A 9164-nucleotide genomic window follows, 5' to 3' on the forward strand; every position below is an offset into this window, starting at 1 on the left:
ACCAGACAGTGACCCCCCCCCCCTCCCAGAACCCCCCTCTTTCCCAGAAACCTCCGATTCGCTCTGGAGAGCAGGACCCACACAGAGCCCTCGTGTGCTGCTCTATTGATTTTGTTTGTTTTGTTGTGTTCCGGGAAAGCTGGACAGGAGCATTGGGTGAGTGGGCAGGTTTCTGGTAACAGCACTGGGATTTGTGCTTCTCCGTGGGTTTGCAGAGCATTCCCTTGGCCCGGGCTCTGGATCACCTCCGTGCAGGTGACCTGCATTCCTGGCTGGACAGCACGAAGTCCTCTCCAGGGACAGACACATTCAGCTGCAGGGGAGGCTTCACTCAGGTCTGCTATGGCCTCTGCCTTTGCCACCCAAGCATTGGGAATGTCCGGGAGAGCTCGAGCACCAGGTCAGTGCCTGTCTGTGCACTGAAGGAGCAGCCTGTGCTGCTCCATAGCCATTTTATGGGATAGTGGTAATGTAAGGCTGGGAGAAATCTTGAGAGACCATCCAGGCCGTCCCTAGATCTCTCCTGCATGAGCCCTGAATGTTCCCACTGTCTTGGACACCCCACCAGAGTTCCCCAGGAGCTGATGGGCTCAGAGGGCATCCTAATGAATAGCCTGAAACTGAGCTAAAATTTAAGCTTATTACTTCTCCTATTCCCATTGGATGCTGTCAGAGTGTTCACAGCTCCCTGAAGCTCCTGCTTACGTGTTCACAGACCTCCTGTGTCCAGAATAAAATCCTGCAGGCTTCGCCAGCTGCTCCTGTACCTGGAGGGATCATGCAGGCAGCTGGGCACAAGATCCGGGCTTACTCTTTGCTGGCTTCAAACATCGGGTACCTTGCAACAGTGTTTTAAGAGCAAACATTCCAGTCAGTTTGGTTTAAAATAAATAAATAGTAACAATAACAACCCCTCTACCACCCCCCACCCCAAATGAGGTGGCTCAGCCCATGAGTCACCCCTTCCTGCAACCTTGATCCCCAGCAGCTTTTGCACACTGGTTATTCATACCTGGAAGCAGAATCCTCATAAGTCTTTCCAAAACTACATCCTTCTTTGCCCACCCCTTTTATTGTCTATTTGCCAAGATCATCTGTATCCTACCCCAGCCTTCCAGCACATCCCCTTGGGGCAGTCTCAGCTGTGGGTTCGCTAAGTACTCTGGCCTCCAGCTCAATTACTGAGCCACTGATGGAGCTGTGGAGGATCTCCCACTGTCTCCTCCCACTTCCACAGGGAACCAAGGGTAACTAATGAAAATAATTTTGCTGCATGTTTTGCAGCCATCTTGCAGGCTGAGTTAATATTGAGTTTCTTTATTTTTCCAGAGGGAATGACAGAGTCTTGCTTAGCAAAAACCCTGCTAAAGAAATACAGCCTATGCTGCTCTCTCTGCTTCAGGGGTCTGTTGCCCTATTGCAAAAGAAAATTGATTTGGATTAACAAGAATAATTCTTGTTATTGACCATCCTGACTGTTTCTAGGTGCTTTTTACTTCCAGTCCCAAGCTGTTCGGGGATGCCATGGGGACCAGACCCAATGCCTGGAACATATTTGCCTTAGCGTAAATAACCCTTGGTGGTGTCCATGAGGTTGGGAAATATTTGGAGTCCTGCCTTTGACCCTGTAGGCAGGAGAGATCACTGGCTTGTTTGCAGAACCAGGTGAAGGCTGGAGGACGTGGGGCTGCTTGGGACCATGCGTGTTGAGAATGGGAACCTCACAGGTGCTTTTGTGCCCATAGGGTCCCCGTCCTCGACACCCACGGCATCCCAAATTTCAACATCCCAGCTCCCCGGCGCTTGTGGCGAGGTGGCACCAGGTGGCAGCAAGGGACCAGCATGGGGAGCTGCTGCGGCACTCTGAGGGGAGCAGAGAGAGCCCTAATGCTGCACCCCCTGCTCCAAACCACACCCGGATGGGGTCCAGCTCGTTGCTCGTTGGGGCTGATCGTCCAGACAGGGTCTGGTCTCTGTGGGAGCTGGGTCCTGCATACAGCCCCAAGCCTTGCGTCACCCATCCAAGGGCAAAGCCCACCATTCCTGTTTCATGCTTGGAACTGGGTGCTCTCGGGGTCAAATTCTCTCCTTCTGTAAGATGTCCAGACTTTGAAGTTCAAGGGCAAGTCACCCCTGCAAGGAGTTAAATAATTAACCTGGTTTGCAAGAGCCTCAATTTGGCCTGCAAGCAAACCCCTCTGTGCTCCTGGGGATGCTGTCACCAGCTCACAAACGTTGGTTCCGGGTTCTGGCTCAGAGGGGGATGATGTGAGGGATGTGAAAGGAGAAAACTAGGTGGTGCTGAGCCAGGCCACCACTGCTGGGAGTAGTGTCAGTTCATGCATCCCATTCTAGGGGGGCTGGAGGAGGTGGGGGCAATGTATCTACCTCCTTTATCCCTGGAGAAATGATGTCAGGCCTCCCATCCCACACAGCTCAGGAGAGCCCATGCAGCATTCTCCTCTCTGCGTCTCTCTTCAGAACCCGCTCCCCTGCCAGCAGTTCACATCTGAGCAACCAGAGCACTGTGGCCAGGAGGGCTCCTGCAATTTTCCCTGCAGTGCTGAAGAGCTACTGATCTGGATTCAGTTAGTGGGAGACACACCTGGCCACAGGTTACCTGGCAGTGTTCTCTGTCTCAGTGCCTGACTTTGGTTTAGCTGTGTTTGAAGCCCGAGCAGGCAGCTCTGGGTGGAGGCCAGTGCGGTTCCGGCACACAAAAATGGGATCAACAGCTTCTTCCTGTTGTGCAACTGCTGCACAGCCCACGTAGGGAATTTTTGGGAGATTTGTCAGGGCTTTTGTGTTTTCAGTTAATATTTATTTGCTTGTTTTGGGTCTTTCACAAACAAGGAATTTAAATAGTACAGGCTGAGAGGGGGCACAAACCTTGCCTAGCCTGCCTGGAAGTGCTGTGTCCTGCCCCAGCAGCTCCCTGTGCCTTCACCTGCCCAGCCCTGGCTTCCCCTGAGCACGACTCCATGGTCCCACTGGCTCTGGAGCTAGGATTCTGGCACAAATGTTATTTACAGTTTTGCCTGGCAGCCTGCACGTGTTTCTGCTCTTATGTAATAGTTCAGCCCAGGGTATGAGCCCACTCACCCATCCCCTACACACACAGGGCCCTGGGCTTTGGGTACCAACACCCCTGCTCCAGACCTTGTGCTGGGAGCAAGGGACAGCTGAGCTCATCCCACTTGTGTAGAGCCCCACATGAACCCTGCCCATGGAGCTTCAGGTTCCTGGCCAGACAGGACTGAGATGTGGGCTCCTCTCTGCTCTGAAACCTGCCAAATGCCACTTCCCTACTCCCCACTTCCAGTTTGGTCCTCTCCTCGTTGGTCCTGGGGTGCAGCTGGGGACAGGAGTAAGGCACAGCACTGTGTGTTCTAACAAGCGTCTTTCTAGCAAGACCCATATTTACTGGACTTTAGGCATTTTGTCTGTGTGTACCCCTGATTTCACTGTGTTTCTGCTTGTGGTTTCCAGAGCAGGCACAGGGATGCAGGGTGTGGGCATCGAGCTTCCTGAGGTGAAACTGTTTGTGGTGTGTAGGGGGAAAGGCAGGGAAAAGTTGCAAAACCCAGGGGCCAGACCAAGAGGTGTGTGTCTGACATGCTGTCCATGGTTTCCGTGGCTTAGAGGGCATCAGGGCATGGGCAGCATTTGGAAAAACAACCCCTGGAGAGGCTGCTAACGTTGGCAGGAGCCTGACGTCCTGGCCTGTGAGGGATGAAGCCCACATGCTCATGATGCCATTGACACATGTGCTGTCCCTGGACTGGGGTGCTCTGTCACCAGAGTGGCATAGGGCAACCCTCTCCCCATCTCCATGTGCTGGGCACCAAGAGCTGGTGCCATCATCAGCTGCAGAGAGTGACCCGTGTGTGGCTGGCACTGAGGGGCTGTGAGATGGGGCAGGTGCTCTCCTTGGCCTCTTGCTTTTGGGTGGGTGCCATGGGAAAGGAGTGCTCTCCTCCCACTGCCTCCAGCCCTTCCCACCATGCAGTGGCCCACCAGTAAAAGGCAGCCAGCTCCTGAGAGGCGTCCAGGGCTGGGTTGGGAATGGTGGATCAGATGAGGCAGTGAGTAGCTGCCTGCAAAAAGTCCCTCAGCCATTTCAGGCTGTTATTTAGGTCATTCCCACAGTCCCCAGGAGCCAGGTGACCATGCCCTCGTGCTGGGCATGCCACAAACCAAACACTTGTCACTTGACTTCACCACAGTCCTGGGACACTGCTCTCTCTCGGTTTGCCTTTAATTGAGTGAGTGAGATGCCTGCCAAAGGTCAGCTTGGGGTCAGTTCCAGATCTCCCGGGTGCAATCTCATGCCAGGCAGGGAAGCAGGGAGCCTGATATCTTGCCCTGCTGACAGAGGGAGGCTGGCGTCCAAAAGGCCACCAAGGGCTGGCAGGCAGTGTGCCCAGGCACCACCCTCCTGCCTGCTCAGGGCTGCACAGGCGGGACCATGTATTGAAAACTCTGTGTGTCAGCATTGGAGTTGTGAGTCGCTCCTACCCTCAGGAAGGTTATTGCCTGTGCCAGTGGGTTCAGCTGGAGTTATTCATGCTCCTTCAGGAAACTGAGGCATCCCCAGGAAAGCGAGCAAACTGCTGCAGTGGCATCAGCCAGCTCCTGGGATGGGAACATCACACTGCTCTGGGGACCACAAATCCTTAGGGAGACTGGGAAATGCCAGCCTCTCAACAGTGGTGCTGGGAGGGACTGAAAGTGGCAGAAACCTTTGTACAGCCCTATCTGTGTTTTCCCCATTTTAAAGAGCACAGCAAGCTTTCTTGATAAGTGCTGCCATAAATCAAAAGCTGAAGCACAACCAGGATCTCTCCTGGGATGTGCCCTTGAGTCCCATGCTGCAGGGAAGGGATGTGACACTGGTGTTCCTCTGCAGCGTGTTTATGGTCAAAGCTTGCTCCCACCATACTCACACCTCTCCCTGTGCTGAGGACAGCTCGTGTCCTGCTCCCTTCCCTTTGTGGAGGGACAAAGGTTGGTGGGTAGTGAGAGCGGGGCCTCCCTGTTTCCTTCCCAGATACCAGCAGCAATGAGGTTCTCAGAGTTCTTTTAGGGAAATCAGGAGCAGTTTGTGTAAGATTTAGTCATCGGGGGTGGGTATCAGTCTCCTGGGACCATTACTGCAGCTGGAGTGACTCCTCCAGCTTTGTCACCAGCAGGAGCTAGTTCCCCATTTCCAGGCTCTGCACTACCTGCCATCCTTAATGATTGCTATGTCCTTCAGAAATCTGCCCAAAGTAATTCCAGGTCCCATGCCAGAGTTGAGGACACCCAAGACCTGGTGCCAGACACCCATCCCGCTGCAGCCCTGCCAGTGTGCCTTTAGCATGACCAAATTCTGACCGTTAAACCTCTCCAAGCACTTGCAAAGCAATCCTGTTGTCACAGGCTGGCCTGACTGGCACCATGTGGTGTTACAATTGCCCAGAAATTGCCTTTTTGAAACTTTATTTGCAATTGCCCGCTGCTTTACCCTGTCTCAGCTGTAGGGCTGGCAGCTTATGAGACAAGTCACTGCCTGAGGCAGTTGTTGCTGAAATCATTTTAGATGTGGCCAAACCCAATCATATAATCACCTCTGCATAATCAGAAAGGAAATATAAAATCTAAAAGCAAATAGAAGATATTATGACATTACAGGCATTGGCACCCTGGGCGGTGAGTCTGGCCTGGCCTGGGGCATCCTCTTGCTTCTCCCAGACCTTGTCCTGCTGGGACCCTGTGTCTCCAGGGTTCATGCAGGGAGCTGAAGCAAAGGGGATATGCAGCCATGGAGAAGCTGCCTGCCCCCGCTCCAAAGCTGTGGTTTCACTGGAGCATTTTAGAGGAGAATGTGGTTGACTCCAGGAGCTTTCCCAATGGGAAAAGCCTCCCTTGCTGTTGGTTTGGTTTTTGTGGTGGCTCTCTCTGCTAAATGCCACCTTATGGGGCCAGTTAGTATTTTTGATATTTTTAGATACCGCTCAGCCCAGTGTCAGGACTCTGTAATTAAAGGAACTGTTTTGGCAGTTGGATGTTGCCAAGCTGGAGCTCTTGGTTTGAAACCTCCTTCGCAGAAGTATGCACGGCACCAGTGTCCCGTCCCAGTGAGGCACGGCCATGCCAGGAGGGACAGGATCCCTTTGGGCACCTGCCCACCCTGTCAGGAGGGATGGAGGGGCTTGAGGGGCACAGACATGGTGGGCTCTGGTTTTTTTGAGACCTGAGATTCTGGAGCTGTGGGGTGCCTGAGCTGCTGCTCCCTCGATGAAGGTGGCAGGCAGGGTGGCACGATGGAGAGCAGTGCCTCAAGGCGTCTTCTACTGCATCCTCTGTGCCCTCCATGTATCCGGAGTGTGTCCCTTCTCCAACCCTGCCGTTGGGGTCACTTGTCCCGGAATCCGTCTGTGCCTCGACAGGTTGGGCAGCGCCTGTCTGAGCCAGCAAAGCCTATTTCCCTTCACAAGCTGAGAGATAAACCTAAAAATAACCTTGTTATCTTCCACTTGATCCAAATCAACATCAGTCCCAGCTATAAATAGCCATGCTATTTATATTGAGGTGGGTTGCAGGGTGTGGAGCACGGTGGGGTCACTGTCCCCTGTCAGGGGCTGACCTCACTGCAGGGGTGGGTCTCTGCACCAGGCTGCAAAGCTGCTGCTCTGGCCCCACCGTGCTGGCCATGCTGGTAAGGGCTGTGCCCCCAAGGCAGCTGCATGCCAATGCGTGCAGAGGCTCTGTCCCATTGCAAAACAGTTTCCAGAAACAGCTGGATAAACACTACCCCATGCACCTTCTCTGACATGGGGCCTTGCCCAACGTGTTACCCAAAAATCCCCTGGCACTGTTACAGCTGCAGGGCCTGGCCCCAAGGGGCTGCTGTGGGGGTCCTACCCGGCCTCATCCTGCCCATGGTCTCACCCACACTGATGTGCTGTGCCATCCAGGGCTTGCTGCAGCCCCTGTGGTGCTCCATGGTTGCCAAGCGTGGGCTCCCAGCACCCTATAATTTAATACCTACACCCCAGATTTTGCTGCTCCCCTGTGCCAACCTTTCCCATCCCCAGGGAGTTGTGCGTTCTCCCAGCTGCAAATGCAGAGGATCTTTGGGATGGAGACAGCAAAAGAAACTGTCTGAAGGTAACAGGGTAGGGCTGGTGAAGAGGGTGAACAACTAAGTGGGGATTTGGAATAGGAACCTGTGCTGTTCGCTCCAGGTTAGGAAGAAATTGTTATACTGGTTAATCTCTTGGTTTTGCCAGTTGTAACAGCCAAACTGGGACAAATCCCTGCTTTTGCAACTGCATGTACCTGCTGGGAACAGGTGATGTCCCCTCACAGCATGGCCTCCTGTGCTCATACCCATCACAGGGCAGCAATGTCAAGCTGGCACATTTCACGCCAGTTCCAAGGTGTGGTTTCCCCTGGCCAGGCTGTGTGATGCCTGGTGGCAGTGGCAGCCACGTATCTGCCTGCCCGTCTCTCTCCCCAGCTGCTCCAGATTGGGAAATGCCTGTGATGGCATGCTGGGTGAGGGAAATGATGCAGTGATCTGCAGTGTGCCAGTGGTGAGCCTGGCCCTTGTCCTGGCACCAACAGGCACATCCAGCAGTAGGACAGGAGGTACGGAGCAGGCTGGTGCTGCACCAGCTGCTGTGCCACTGGCCAGTAGGTACGGAAACCAGAGCTGTAGGTGCTGCTGTTGGAGTGATACTACAGCTTGGGGCTGTTTTGGGGCTTGGGGGCACAAGCAGCCCTTTGCAGCAGGGCCGAGCCTTTGCTAGCTTTGCAGAAGTGGCAGGGCAGGGAGCCCACGGTGTCCCCGGTGCCTTGTGCTGGGCCCTGGCCAGTGCCCTTGCGCTCACTTCTCTGGGCACTGAAATTAGCCACCAACATCAAAGAGGAGGGGGGTTGAAAAAAGAGAGGTTTTGTTTACTTGAATCAAAAATAATTTGTGGCAATGCATCTTCTTCCAAGGCAAACAGTGCAGGAGCCTGTCCGTGCTAATCTGGGAAGCTGAAAGTGAGTTAAATGAAAACATGAACGTCTGACAGGGAAACAACTGGTCTCGTGCGCTAAAATAGAGCCGGGGACGCCAGTGAGCTGGAGCTGGAGGAGCTGGGGCAGGCCTGGGAGGGAGGGGTGAAATTCAGGGCAGCAGGCGGGAGGAAACCCGCTGTGCTCCAACATTGTGCAATAAAGGATAACCTCACTCCATGCTGAGCCCTGAGCCAGCAGCCAGGTCCAACCTGCATCCTGGGTGGGCAGGCCTGGGGTGCTTGCAGGGAGGGGATGTGCTTGTGTGCTATACAGGGGGTTTATATGTCTGTGTGTTTGCCTACTGTGCTCGACAGCTGGGGACCCAAATGGGCCATGCGGGGAGACACACAGACCCCCCGAAACTGATGTGTGTGGCCAGAACTGCAGGAAGTGAAGTGTCACCTCCCACCACTCTGTCTCTCATGCTACCCTAAACAGCTGTTGTTATCCCCAGCATGGATGTTGGCACTGGTAACTTGTCACCAGCCTCGGTAGCGGTAACTTGGGGGTCGGCACACCCTGGGGACCCCCTTGCAAAGGCTTCAGGAGGATGTGGGGTAGTGGTACCCCTGGCCTGGCAGCAGACATGCTGTGGGGAAGGGTCCAGGTGCTGCGGCTGCAGGACGTTCCCTTCAACTGTGTTTCTGCTGCAGGTCCTTTGTGTGCCCCAGGCAGGCAGGGGAGCCCTGAGCTCGGCAATGCCGCCGTGGTGCAGAGCAGGCAGCCGAGCTGCAGCGGAGGCTCCAGCTCCCCGTGCTGCCATGCGAGGTGGCAGAAAGTGCCACCTCCGATTGATGCTGAGCGTCACCACAAGGCTACTGAAAGGCCTCGGGTGTGTCACCGTGCCGCTGGCACCCGCCCACGGAGGTGTGACCGCAGGGAGCCGGATACGAAAAGCAGCCGCATTAATGAGCGCGGCGATGTGTTTGTTTGGGCAGCGGGGAGGAGTGTGACATCCGTACCTGCTGTGGGAACAGCACGGGCTGTCCTGGGCTGCAAACCTGTTCCGGCACGTTTCTGTACGCTCTGAGGGGGACCTGGGAAATGCCCCCAGTGTCAACTCTAGCAGGAGCTGAGGGACTTCTCGGTGCCGCAAAACACTTACGGAAGCC

This window comes from Corvus brachyrhynchos, unplaced genomic scaffold (genome assembly GCF_000691975.1).
Source record: "Corvus brachyrhynchos isolate BGI_N302 unplaced genomic scaffold, ASM69197v1 scaffold4, whole genome shotgun sequence".
NCBI classification, from domain to species: domain Eukaryota; kingdom Metazoa; phylum Chordata; class Aves; order Passeriformes; family Corvidae; genus Corvus; species Corvus brachyrhynchos.